Source organism: Octopus bimaculoides, chromosome 3 (genome assembly GCF_046866305.1).
Source record: "Octopus bimaculoides isolate indiv1 chromosome 3, ASM4686630v1, whole genome shotgun sequence".
Lineage (NCBI taxonomy): Eukaryota > Metazoa > Mollusca > Cephalopoda > Octopoda > Octopodidae > Octopus > Octopus bimaculoides.
Genome location: NC_142930.1, coordinates 57,163,225 through 57,176,017, shown reverse-complemented (window position 1 = coordinate 57,176,017; position 12,793 = coordinate 57,163,225).

Genomic DNA, 12,793 nt, shown 5'->3' with positions numbered 1-12,793 from the left:
GTGTGTGTGTGTGTGTGTGTGTGTGTGTGTGTGTGTGTGTGTGTGTGTGTGTGTGTGTGTGTATGTATGCATGTATGTATGTATCTGTTTGTGTGTCTCTGCTTTTCCCCCCAGCATCGCTTAACAACCAATGTTCATATGTTTACATCCTAGTAACTTAGCAGTTCGGCAGAAGATAGAATAAGTCCTGGGGTCGACTTGTTCAACTGAAAGCGGTGCTCCAGCATGGCCACTGTCAAATGACTGAAACAGAAAGATATATATATTATCCCCATCATCATCATCTTCTTCATTTTCAACATTTAATATCCATGTGTCATGCTGGCATGAGTTGAATGGTTTGACAGAATCTGATAGGTTTAAGGACTGCACCATGCTTAAGTGTATGGTTTGCTATAGTTTTCACCATTAGAAACTCTTCATGAAGCCAAGCACTTTACAGAATGTACCTGTTGCCTTTTTTTTACCCCCTTTTTCTTCTGCTAGCCACCACAACTGGTGAAGTTGACATGAGGCTTGCAAAACTGAACCCTGAGGGGTCAGTTTTACACTAGGAGATTAGGGGGTTAAAGCATGAGAAAAAGGGGCCAGAGCAGAAAAGGTTTCTTGCTGTAGAGGAGCTACATGACTACTCGCATTTTAGAAGAGACTGGGTAATCAGGTGGAGCTAGAAAAAAATAAAAATATTGGTGATGCATGGACTGGATGGACCCTTAAGGTACAATGGGAGTAGAAGTGAGAAAACCAAGGATGTGTGAGTGAGGGTGGAGGCTGCTGGAGTTTTGGGGAGAATGAGAGATGAAGAATGGTTGAAGGGGGTGACAACAAAAGCTGTGAGGTGAGGCTAAAGGATGGATGTGGTGAATGGTGGATGAGAGATGGAAGATGACCAATGATGTTTGAGCTGCGAGAGGTGGGAGAGTAGGAGATGACTGACAGTGCAGAAATAAAAGATGGAGGAGGAGCAGCAGATTGATACAGTAAATAGGAGAACAATCAGAAAGCAAAATAGAAGGAGGTTGAAGGAGAGGGTGAGAGAGAGAGAGAGATATGGTAGGGTTGGATGCAGGAATGTGCAAGTGAGGAGTGGATAAACAAGCAGAGTGCATCAGAAGAGTGATTGACAAATGGTAGCGAAGGTAAAGAGATAATTTGATGACTCAGTTGATGTGTGTATGACTAATGTAAAGTGTAGCTGGAGCAAACAGTATTAATGGATGCACCATCATAATCCTCATTGTTTTAAAACTAATTTTTCCCTTGCATGTATAGATCAAACGAAATTCATTGAGGCAGATTTTTTCTGACTAGAAGCCCTTCCTGTTTACCATTTTCACCTGATTCCAAGGAAGAAGACATTTCCCTGTTACCAGACATGTTTTTCATAGAAGATTGGAAACAAATGACACTGCTTGTATGATGATAGCATTCATTCACAATTATCATGCAATCTTAATACAAGGGGACACAAACACATACAGAAACACATACACACATATCCACGTATATACATATACATATATACGTGTGTGTGAATATATATATATACACATATATACAAAGTGTGTTCAAAAAGTATCTGACTTTTTTCTTCCATCAAAACTAAGGCTGCATGGGCAAAATCCTTTGGGTGAGACGTAACACCACCCTTTCTGCGCATGTGTGAAAATTTATGCATTTCCCACCCATGCCAGCATGGAAGGTAAACGTTAAACGATGATAATGATGATGATGATGATGTAAGCTGCATGAGTTCTCACCTGTTATTCCTAGAGTACAGATGTGTAGTGCACACTCATAGGATTTCTGTTTTCACATAAGATGAACAGAGGCATTGAGCAGAGACCATAAACCTATGTTTCATTACTATTGATGGTATTCTTCATGAAGTCTGGATCATTGTTTGGATAGTCCAGCATGTCCTGAGCGATTTCCATATGAAGTTGCTTCTGCTGCTCCACCAACGCCTTGGGCATGAATTTCGCTGACTCACTCCACACGCACAAATCCTCCATTAAAATGGAATGCACTGATCCTGTGCTTATTCTCATTTCTCGAGCAATTACCTGGGTTGTTACATGATGGTCTTCCATGACTATTCACTGAACTTCTTCAATTGGCTCCTTGTTTCAGCACATGGATGACTTGCCTGAGAGTGTTTCACTCTCCACTGAGGGGCAGCCATGTTTGAAGCGGTTGAATTATTCCTTGATCTGTGTTTTGCCCATGACACCATCGCCAAAGGCCTGCTGAATCTTTTGGATGGTTTTAGCTTGAGTATATTATAAAGGGAACATTTGAAAAAGGTAGACCTAGGAAGATGTGGGATGATGTAGTGAGAAAGGATCTACAGACGATGGAAACCACAGACGAGATCATAGGGATCGGGGCTCCTGGCAGTTTGCTGAGCTTTGAAAAGACAAATCAAGCTAAGTAAAAGCATGGCTGAACTGGCATGCAGGCTGTTCTCTGCATCCGTCTCTGGCTGAGTATTTCTACCTTGCAGGCTCATAGGTGCTGGTGCTATATAAAAAGTACCTGTACTGGTGCCACATAAATGCACCCAAGCTGGTGCTGCGTAAAAGTACTCAGTACAACTCTGTAAAGTGGTCAGTATTAGGAAGAACATCTAGCTGTAGAAACCATACCAACACAGACATGGAGCTCAGACAGCTCTTCAACTAGCCAGCTCTTGTCAAGCCATCCAATCCATGCCAGCATGGAAAACAAACATTAAATGATGTTGATGATAACATCACCAACCTTGAGTATCACAAAACTTGATGCAATATCACTGTTTGATGTATTCAGCAGAAAAAAATTTGACGAGCATGCACTACAAACGTCCAGATGCACCCAGGCCATGTACACAATCTGCTCACAAGATAGAAATAAAGCCTCCTACGAACCCACACACACATACCATCATACACCCAGCTTCCCACACTCACTCATGCACATCGCAAAAATTATTGAACTGTGAAAAAAAATTCAAGAAGTCAATTTGGATCCAGTGTGACAGATGTGGAGTAATGAGGGCACCTCGTTGATAAGGTTCCAAATGGCACTAGGAAAACTTTGACAAAGTAACTGATTGATTGATTGAATAATTAATGAAGCAACTGATTAGTTAATTGCTTAATTAGCTAATCAGTTAACTAGTGACTAATAATGATAAAAAGGAGCACATTAGAAACAGTGATTGTGTTTCTACTGATAAATTTTCTCTCTTGATACATGAGATTGAAGACACGATTTCACATTGAGAATCTTGCAAAGTAAATGCAAAAGTAGCATGTACATATTACATACATATATAGATGAAAAAAACACATACACACATATATAGACATGTATATATTAATAAATACGTATATTTTTTTGCCGTTGGAAAAAATACTAGGTATGCAAGCCTTCATGGATGTATATGTATGCATGTGTTTATTATACATACATGCATATATGTGTGTGTGTGTGTTCCAAAATATATATATTTATAGATAAAGAGATAGATAGGCATATACATACATATATTATATATGTGTGGTGTGTGCATGTATATATATATATATATATATATATATATATATATATATATATATATATATATACATATATATATATATATATAAATATGCATGCATGTATGTGCATATTAATACATGCATGCCTGTGCATATATGCATACTTTTATACCTTATATTTCTTTAAACAGCTAAAAATTTCAGAAATAAATAACAACAACCGCCACCCATAACAACAACAAGAGCAACAACAACAACAACAGTAATAATCAGAAAGGAAGTAGGTTCATTCAAGCTCTGATTGGCTATTTCTCTGACAGCTAATATTCCGATCAGTTCAAACACCCAGGGACAGCATGACATTGTAGAGTTGATGGATTTCCAGATAAAAACGAAAAAGGAAAATGCTCATGACAAGTATGAAAGAGAAAGGTTGGAAAGAAAGAAAGAAAGAAAGAAAGAAAGAAAAGGTGGGAGAGAGAGAGAGAGAGAGAGGGACAATAGGAGGGAGATTAGAATATCATTGGTGAATCTTCCTCGTAACATCTGAAACAGATTGGTATGTGGTGGGGGACAGAGGATAGGGGGGGAAAAAATTGGGAATAAAAATGGTAATTTACTTATATACTGAAAAATTCCAAGTCACATTCTTTTATAGAATATGTGTGCTTATGTGTATATATATATATATATATATATATATTTAGATATATATGTGGCCACAACCTTAGGGCTGAAACATAAAAGAATTAAAGAATATATATATATATATAGATGCACTATATATAAATACACGCACACACACACAAGCATACAGGCAAACACACACAGACACACAAACACACACACAAACACACACACAAACACACACACACACAAACACACACACACACACACACATAAATTGTGTGTAGTAGGCAAGAGAAAAAAAATCCCAATCCATAGTATGGAGATTAATTATATTTATATGGCTAGAGTCCTGCTATGTTACTTAGCTTTTGTTTGCAAGCCCTTTCAGACAGTAGCATCAAATATATCATGAAATGTTCTTTTTGTCCAAGATGTCGACTGGGGAGAGGTCTTCCTATTTTATTTACTATAGCAAACCACCTCCTCCACTCCAACCATACTCATATTTACCATCAAGCATACCTCCGCCCTCATTCATCACTCAGTATATTCATCTCTTCTCCCATCTCTAACCATCTGTCACTCTCTTATTAGATTACCCATCCACTCCATCCCTTGATCCATGATCTGTATTCTTTCTCTGATAATCATCTTCTTGTACCTGTGAGTATAAGAGAGAGAGAGAAAGTAGACTGTGGATCAGCGGGGAAAGAGAGGGAATGGGTAATTTCTTAACAGTGTGAAAGGAGAGTAAGTGTTGGTTAGAGATGGGAGAAGAAATGAATATACTGAGTGATGAATAAAGGGCAGAGGTATGCTTGATGGTAAATATCAGTATGGTTGGGGGGATGGGGTATGTGAGAGAAAAAATGGCTCAGGAAGTGGGAGGTGACAAGTAGTAACATAGAAATGAGTGGGGTCAGCAGATAGTTCAGAAAGTTGTGAAAGTAGTGAAATATGTGCCAGTTCAGTTGTCAAGTGATTACAGCAGCTGAGTAATGCCATAATTAGAAGAGTGATGAGGGATGAGTATTAGAAAGATAAGTTGTGATGAATGCTTTAAGGAAACAGACTGAGTGAAAGCATGTACAGGCATAAACATAATGCTTTTAGGACCTCTCATTCACCATGACAAATGGGTCTTCTCAAGCACAACTAATAAGCAATCATCTCAGACCTTTGTCATCTTCCACATGAGGCTCAACATCTTAAGATCGGCCTCAGCTACTTCATCCCATATCCTGGGTCGCCCCACCCCTCCTTCTCTCTTCCACAACTTCCATGCACTTTAAGCCTTTGGCACATCTTTACACACATGCCCTCACCTATATGCATCATATGATTAAACCAGCACAGTCCCCTTTCTTACATGCTACATTTGAGTCCTCTTATACCTAATTTTTCTCTCAACAGATAGTTCTTTGTTGTACATTCATTCTAACATTGCACATCCAATGGAGCATATTAGCTTTGGGCTCTCAACCCCCTGGCGTGTGGCATTACACAAGCATCATACAATCTGCCCTTAACTCTGAGGGAGACAAGAGACTTTCTATTACCAACAGAAATATTAGTTGTTTGAATTTTCTCTGTTCAATTCTTTTTCAGGAAACTATAGTTTCAGAGCATCCCCCTACACAGCCAATCAGATCAACTAGGTAACAAAAACTATCAACTGTCTCTAGAGAGCCTCCTGGGCATTTGTGAAAATCAGTTCCTTGTGTGTTTTTAGTGTTTATTATTCCTGCACATTGACATACAAACACTACTTTGTAAACTTTCTAGTGAAATACAGCATCTCTTGAGCATTTGCTTCTTGCATTGGCTACACCATATGGAATTCTTGCCTACACCTTTCCAACATATCGGAAAGGGTCATTTACCTGATAGGAATAGACTCCTGTGTATTTTCTGCTTACTAGAAATTTGATCTTTGCTACATTAGGTTTAAGGGCCTTTCAGTCCAGATTTTATTTCCACTCTAATTTTACAACAGTTTCTACAATACGAACGAATTCATCAGCATATAATTCCCAAGAGTAGCCAGTTTTAAAGTCATCTTTTATGGTCAGGAGAATGATTAAAAGCAGAGGACTGAGGACTAAACTCTGGTGAATTTCTACCTGCACTCTAAATTCATTGCTGTACCCGAGGCTAACTCCTACCTGACAGCACACAAGTAGATGGTTTATATTGCTTTCATATGCCATTTATTTAGAGCAGGGAACTTTGTCCAAGGCTTTCTCCATGTTGATGAATGACAAGTTAAGTGACATACTTTAAGCTAAATACTTCTGCAGTTTTTGGACTAGGAAGACAACTTCTCTTTGATACAAAGCCCTACTGCATCTCATCATGTCTAATTCTGTTCAATTAATTAGCTTATTTTCCCTCCACAACTTCATGGCTTAGTCTAGAAATTTGATATCTCTCTAATTACTTCAGTCTAAAGCATCTCCTTTACTCGTGTAATAGTTGACTGTAATGTTGCTTCACTAGTCACAGGCTATGACACTTTTCTAGGTATTTTGAGCATCTCAGCAGTGAATACTAATAGAGCAAGGGGTTTGCTGCCTTCATGTCTTTAACTGCTTTATCTGTCGTATTGCTGTCAACTAAGATAGCTGATCCACTGTTGGGAAGGTACTGTTTTCCCTCAAACATCTCCACATTTAATAACCTTTCATAGTAGCACTTCTATGCCTTTTATGTTTCAGAACAACAAAAAAACAAGTGTACTGTTATCTACCCAAAAAAACGCTTTTCATGCACAACATCTTGATTCTCTTTGATATGCTGTCTTGCAATTCTGAACACCTCATGCTGTAAAACATTGGTAAATCTCCTACTTTCTTGTCTCTTTGCTATGTAAACCTGTCAACTAACTTTTCTTCTAGCTACCTGCGGTAATTCTCTGATGCCACTATTTTCCCAGACCTTCCAAGTGTATTTTGTCACATTCAAACACATGTGCATGTATGTCTTTGCATGTGATTGTGTGTGTGTGTGTTTGTGTGTGATTGTGTGTGTGTGTGTGTGTGTGTGTGTGTGTGCGTGTGTGTGTGTGTGCGTATGTGTGTGTGTGTGTGCATGCCTGCATGTATGCATGTGTAAAATCAAGCACAATAGCATATCAAGCATTTTAACACCTTGTCTTCTTTCCAATTAACTCAAACCTCTGCTAAGTTTAGCTTGAAATCTGTTTATTCAAATGTTTAGTTTCTATATCTGGAATTTCTCTAAATTTCAACAAATCCAGGTTTAAAAAATAAGTTATTAGGATACAGAAATTATCACAGCAGCTGGTCTTCCTGGTTATATCTAGCATATCCATTAATGTTCCCAATCATTATAAGAACATCATGGTTTTTTTGTGACTAAGTTGTCCTTTATGAGGGCTTCATAAGAGCAGCCCATGTCTTCTACTATTTTATTAATGGAATGTATGCAGAGATAAATGTTATTGCTTTATTGTCTATGATTTGCCTAAGCTTAATTATTCTACCATATCCTCTGAATATCTCAATTATTTTATCTTTTTATTTCTATTTCAACAATATTCCTGCTCTGCTCACTTCATTTTTGTTACCCTGCCTGTTATGTTTGGTGCTTTGCCTGTGAGTATTCTGGGCAAGACTATCTTCTCATGGGCACAGCACACTTCTTGCTTCCACTCCAGCACTCTACAACCTCATTTTTTATCTTTTAACTGTTTCAGTCATTAGACTGTGGCCATGCTGGGGCATCACCTTGAAGAATTTTTAGTCAGATGAATTGACTCCAGTACTTAGCTTTTGAGCCCCAGTACTTATTCTATCAGTTTCTTTTGCCAAATCGTTAAGTCACTTGGATGTAAACACACCAGCACCATTTTTCGAGCAGTGGTGGGCTCACAGACACAAAGATACTAACACACACTCACACATGCGCACATGCACATATATGACAGGTTTCTTTCCATGTCCATTCACTAAATCCATCCACAAGGCCTTGATAGGAAACACTTGCCCAAAGTGCGTCACAGTAGGACTGAACGCAAAAACCTTTGATTGGGAAGCAAACTTCTTACCACACAACTACAGACTACTTTTCATCATGCCACCTTTGATGGTAGTAACCCAAAAGTTCTGATCCTGACAAAAGGTGCTTCTAGTTGTATGTGGGAAGCTTGATATTATTTCTTACAACAAGAATAAGTGAGTTCCTGGTTATAGGTAGTCAGATTGATATTTATTTTCTGTACTGCAGTAAAAATGGAAATTTATACTCTTGTGATATGAAATCATCTGGTATGCTCGGAGGCCACTAATCATTTATTTTCTCCAGCAATAGATATTTACTAACATGCATGTGTACACAACTGAACACAAACAATATAAATCTTTTCTCTCTTCATATGGTATGCCTACAGTCCTTGGCAATCTTATACCACCATGCCTAAGTTAAAAATTACTTGATTTTTCTTGAGAAAGATACAGCAGTTGTTTTCTCATTGTTTTCTGCCAGTTCATTTGCAGTTTACTCTGCTAGTCACTTACTCTCCTGGACTTACCCTTGAGACATCAGAATAAGTCTACTTCTACACATTGGCGGACTGGTTTGAGCATCTAGGACCAGCCCTCCTTCAAGTGGTTCTCAACCAATTTTTGCCTCTGTACCCTTTCGATTCTATTTTACTCTACTTGATCCTCATATCCAATCAGTATTTTAAAACATCCTATTATAGATCTATAAGATTATAGATCTTTAAGAAATATATAAAAAAATTGTTAAAATATCATGTCATGTAGAAGTATAACCAGTTTGTTGCACATAAACTTTAACAACAAAATCTTTTATAAACCCCCAATGACCATGTGGACCCTGTTTCAGAAAGGATTATCTTACACTATTTAATCCATAATTGAGGTCCCTGAAAGATGCTACTACCCTCCTAGGTCAAAGCAAGTTTAGGAGTAGTGAGGATTAAAGTCTAACTCCATCTCCCCTAAACTCTTGAACTCCTGAACAGGAGCTTCACCCCTGAGTGCAGCTTAATATCTTGCCCAGGAAAAGCTTTACTCTTACTTTACTATACTTGTTCCTGTTCCTTCTACCCTTGTTTCCCATTCCTATTAATTTCCTCTCTATTCTCATTATAATCTAACTAATAATGCCACCATGCTATCATACTGGTAATGACAACGATAATGATGATGATAGCGACATCAGAAAGAATGATGCCAATGACATTGGAGATTATCATGATGATATTGGTGATGATAATGATGATGACGATGACGACAATAATGATGATGACGATGATGATGATGACGATGATGATGATAATAACGATGATGAAACATAGATCATTGCAGGCAAATATTTAAACAGATGACAACAAAAGCAAAGAATAATGGCGGCAATGGTGGTGGTGCAGGTGGTGGTGGTGGTGGTGGTGATGATGATGAGGATGATGGTGGTGGTGGTGGTGCAGGTGGATGTGGTGGTGCAGGTCGTGATGGTGAAGGTGATGGTGATGATGATGATTATGATGATGATAATGATGATGATGGCAATGATGATAGTGACAGTGATGGTGATAATGGTGATGATGATGACTTCGATGACAAGGATGAAACGTAATATTTCACAGCTACTGTTCCAAACACTCTATTTAAGTGTGTTGATCAAAGCTCTGTACAACCACACGAAATCTTAAGAGTATATTATGTCTGTTGTCATTGAACTACGTATTGAACAATACTAGATTCACCTTATAATGATGTCGAAAGTTATGTAAAGAGGGGGTGGCGACTAGCCCGTAGTAAGATATTGATGATTTAACCTGACTCTCTTGTATGCTGCTTATAAAACTGAGTTCAAATCATTCAAAGATTTGTTCTGTACCTATGTAATTTTTATATTATAACCAGTAAAGGTACATAGATTAGTGGACTCATGGCAGTAAGCTTGAGTGTTCAATTCCTTGGGCATCTTGTCCTTAAACAAAGCACTTCATTGCATAATACTTAAGTCTGCTCAGGTAGAAAATGACTGCTGGCCAAGTGCTGGTACATCCGACGCTTCCTTCCAACAGTCACATCATGGATGGACATCTGGCTTAAGGGTGAGAGAGCCATAGTCATGTCTATATCTGTTTGCAATTACATGGGTATCTCAAATAATTAGTGAAAGCATAGTACATATTACCAAGTTATACATGTATATTATGTCCCTGAACCTTGAGAGCATGCCCTGGTAATTGCCACCATTTATCTTTCTCTTCCTTACTCTGCTATCCCATCAATGCTCTGAACCCCATTCCTTGTGAGTATACCCTGGCACTTCACCATCATCTCTCCCCTGATCTCTCTTGCACTCTCTTGCTCCCACTCTCTTGCTCTCTCTCTCTCTCTCTCTCATTTTCTCTCTCTCTTGTTCCTTTGCTGTTCCCTCTAGCTGGGTAACAATCTATCTCCTCTACAGCAGTACACCTGCTTCTGCCTTCTTTTCTTCTAACCACTATCCCCCTCCTCCCTCTTTCTCTTTCTCTGTCTGTCTGTCAGTCTCTCTCTCTCTCTCTCTCTCTCTCTCCCTGCCACGTAACCATGTACCTCCTTTATAGCAAGACATGAATTCATTTAGACAGATTTCCTACCAACAGACGCCCTTCTTGATATCATCTCTCACTTGTTTCGCAAGGAAGGTAGCACTTCGTCATGGTCAGATATTATTAATGAAGATTAGTAATGGAGGACACTTTTTGTATGGCAGTGGCAGTTGCTAACAACTAAGTGTCAAAACAAAGAGACCCAAATATCTCAACTCACATAGATGCATACACACTCACACACACACACACACACACACACACATACACACACAATATAGAATCTTAGTCAATCAAGTGTTGGTTGATTAATACACATGATTATTACATCAGAGAATTATATAATACAAGGGTATCCAAAACATGTGTAAGCTTATTTAAAATATATAATTCTCCATTTTTTTAAATATATACTAGACTACCCATGACCCATTAGGTCACCAATAGTTCAAGGTATTCACAAAGACCAATAGTTGAAGGTGCCTCAGGAACCTGTGGTCCAATGCATGCGGAACTTGTTTTATTTCATTTCTATTCACATTTCTATGGTACCTTACTATCAAAGCATTTTTCCTATTATGTGCCAGTTTGGCTATTTATAAAGGTACCCGATAAAAATGTGTATTTTGGGAACCCATGTTCCGATTTACATGAAACTTGTCTTATTCCATTTGTATTCCCATTTCAGGGGCACCTTACTTTCAGAGCATTTTCCCATTATGCACTGGTTTTGCTGTATTAAATTACAGACAAGACACACACAAGCAAGCAAAACTGTCCAGGTGTTCATAGTAAAGGGCAAAAACTCCAGGTTTCACTGCTTAAATTTGTGGAAACCAGCCCCAAAAAGCATGTATCTCAGGAATCTGCGGTCCACTTTACCTGAAGTTTGTTTTATTCTGTTTGTATTCACATTTCAGGGGTGACTTACTTTCAGAGTATTTTCCCATAAATAAAGTTCTTTTTTAATCTAAAATATTCTCTCTTTCATTTTCAGTGATGCTCTTCCATCTATCTGGTAGACTTGCAAGGCCCCTCTTCCAAAATTCACTTGTCTGTGACGCAAAATATTCCTCCAGTACTCTTCTGATCTTGTCTATAGAATTTATGTTTTTTCCATCCAAATGATTTTGAAGACTGTGGAATAAATGATAATCAGATGGGGCAATGTCCAGCGAATATAGTGGTTGGGGCATCGTTTCCAATTCAAGCTACTCCAGCCTTTGTTTTGGAATGTCATCCTCGCTTTATGCGGCCAAGCATTATCCTGATGGAAGAACACCTTTTGTCTTGAAACCGAAGATGGTCGTTTTTCTTCTAGTGTGGACTTAAGCCATTCAAGCTGCTCGCACTAGGCCTCCTATATTATTGTTTGGTTTGGGTTTAAAAGTTCAACGTGGACTAAACCATTCATATCCCACCTAACAGATAACAACAAATTACGTAGGTGAATACCTTCCTTAGCCTGAGGTGCCAGTGTTTCTCCTTTCCCTACCCACTGTCTTTGGCACTTAACATTTTTATAGGGAACCTATTTCTCATCACCAGTCACTATTCAGTATAAAAAAGGTTCATTCTTGAGATGTGACAGCAAAGAAGAGCACACATTCTTCACTCTCTGAGATTAGACTTGGAAAGTTTGTGAGGAACCCATTGACTCAATTTGCTGACATTTCCAATGGCACACAGATATCGATAAATGGCTGAATGGCCAAATCCAGGCATCTCTGCTAGTTCCTCAACAGTTATGATGGGATTTGTTCTACCATGGTTTGCAGGACATCCTCATCCAGCTCTACAGATCTTCCAGGATGTGACTCGTCTTCTAGGTTATCATTTCCAGCTCCGAATTTCTGGAACCCCCGTTGACACTGGCTTATGCTTATTGTCTGATCCCCATATACTGCATTAATATTCCTCGCACTTTTCATTGTGCTGTTGCCTTTATTGAACTCATAAAGCAAAATATGCCAAATATGATACTTTGTCACTTCCATCATAGCTTTATAAAAATAACTTTTAAAATTTGCACTCTTCAAAACTTTCC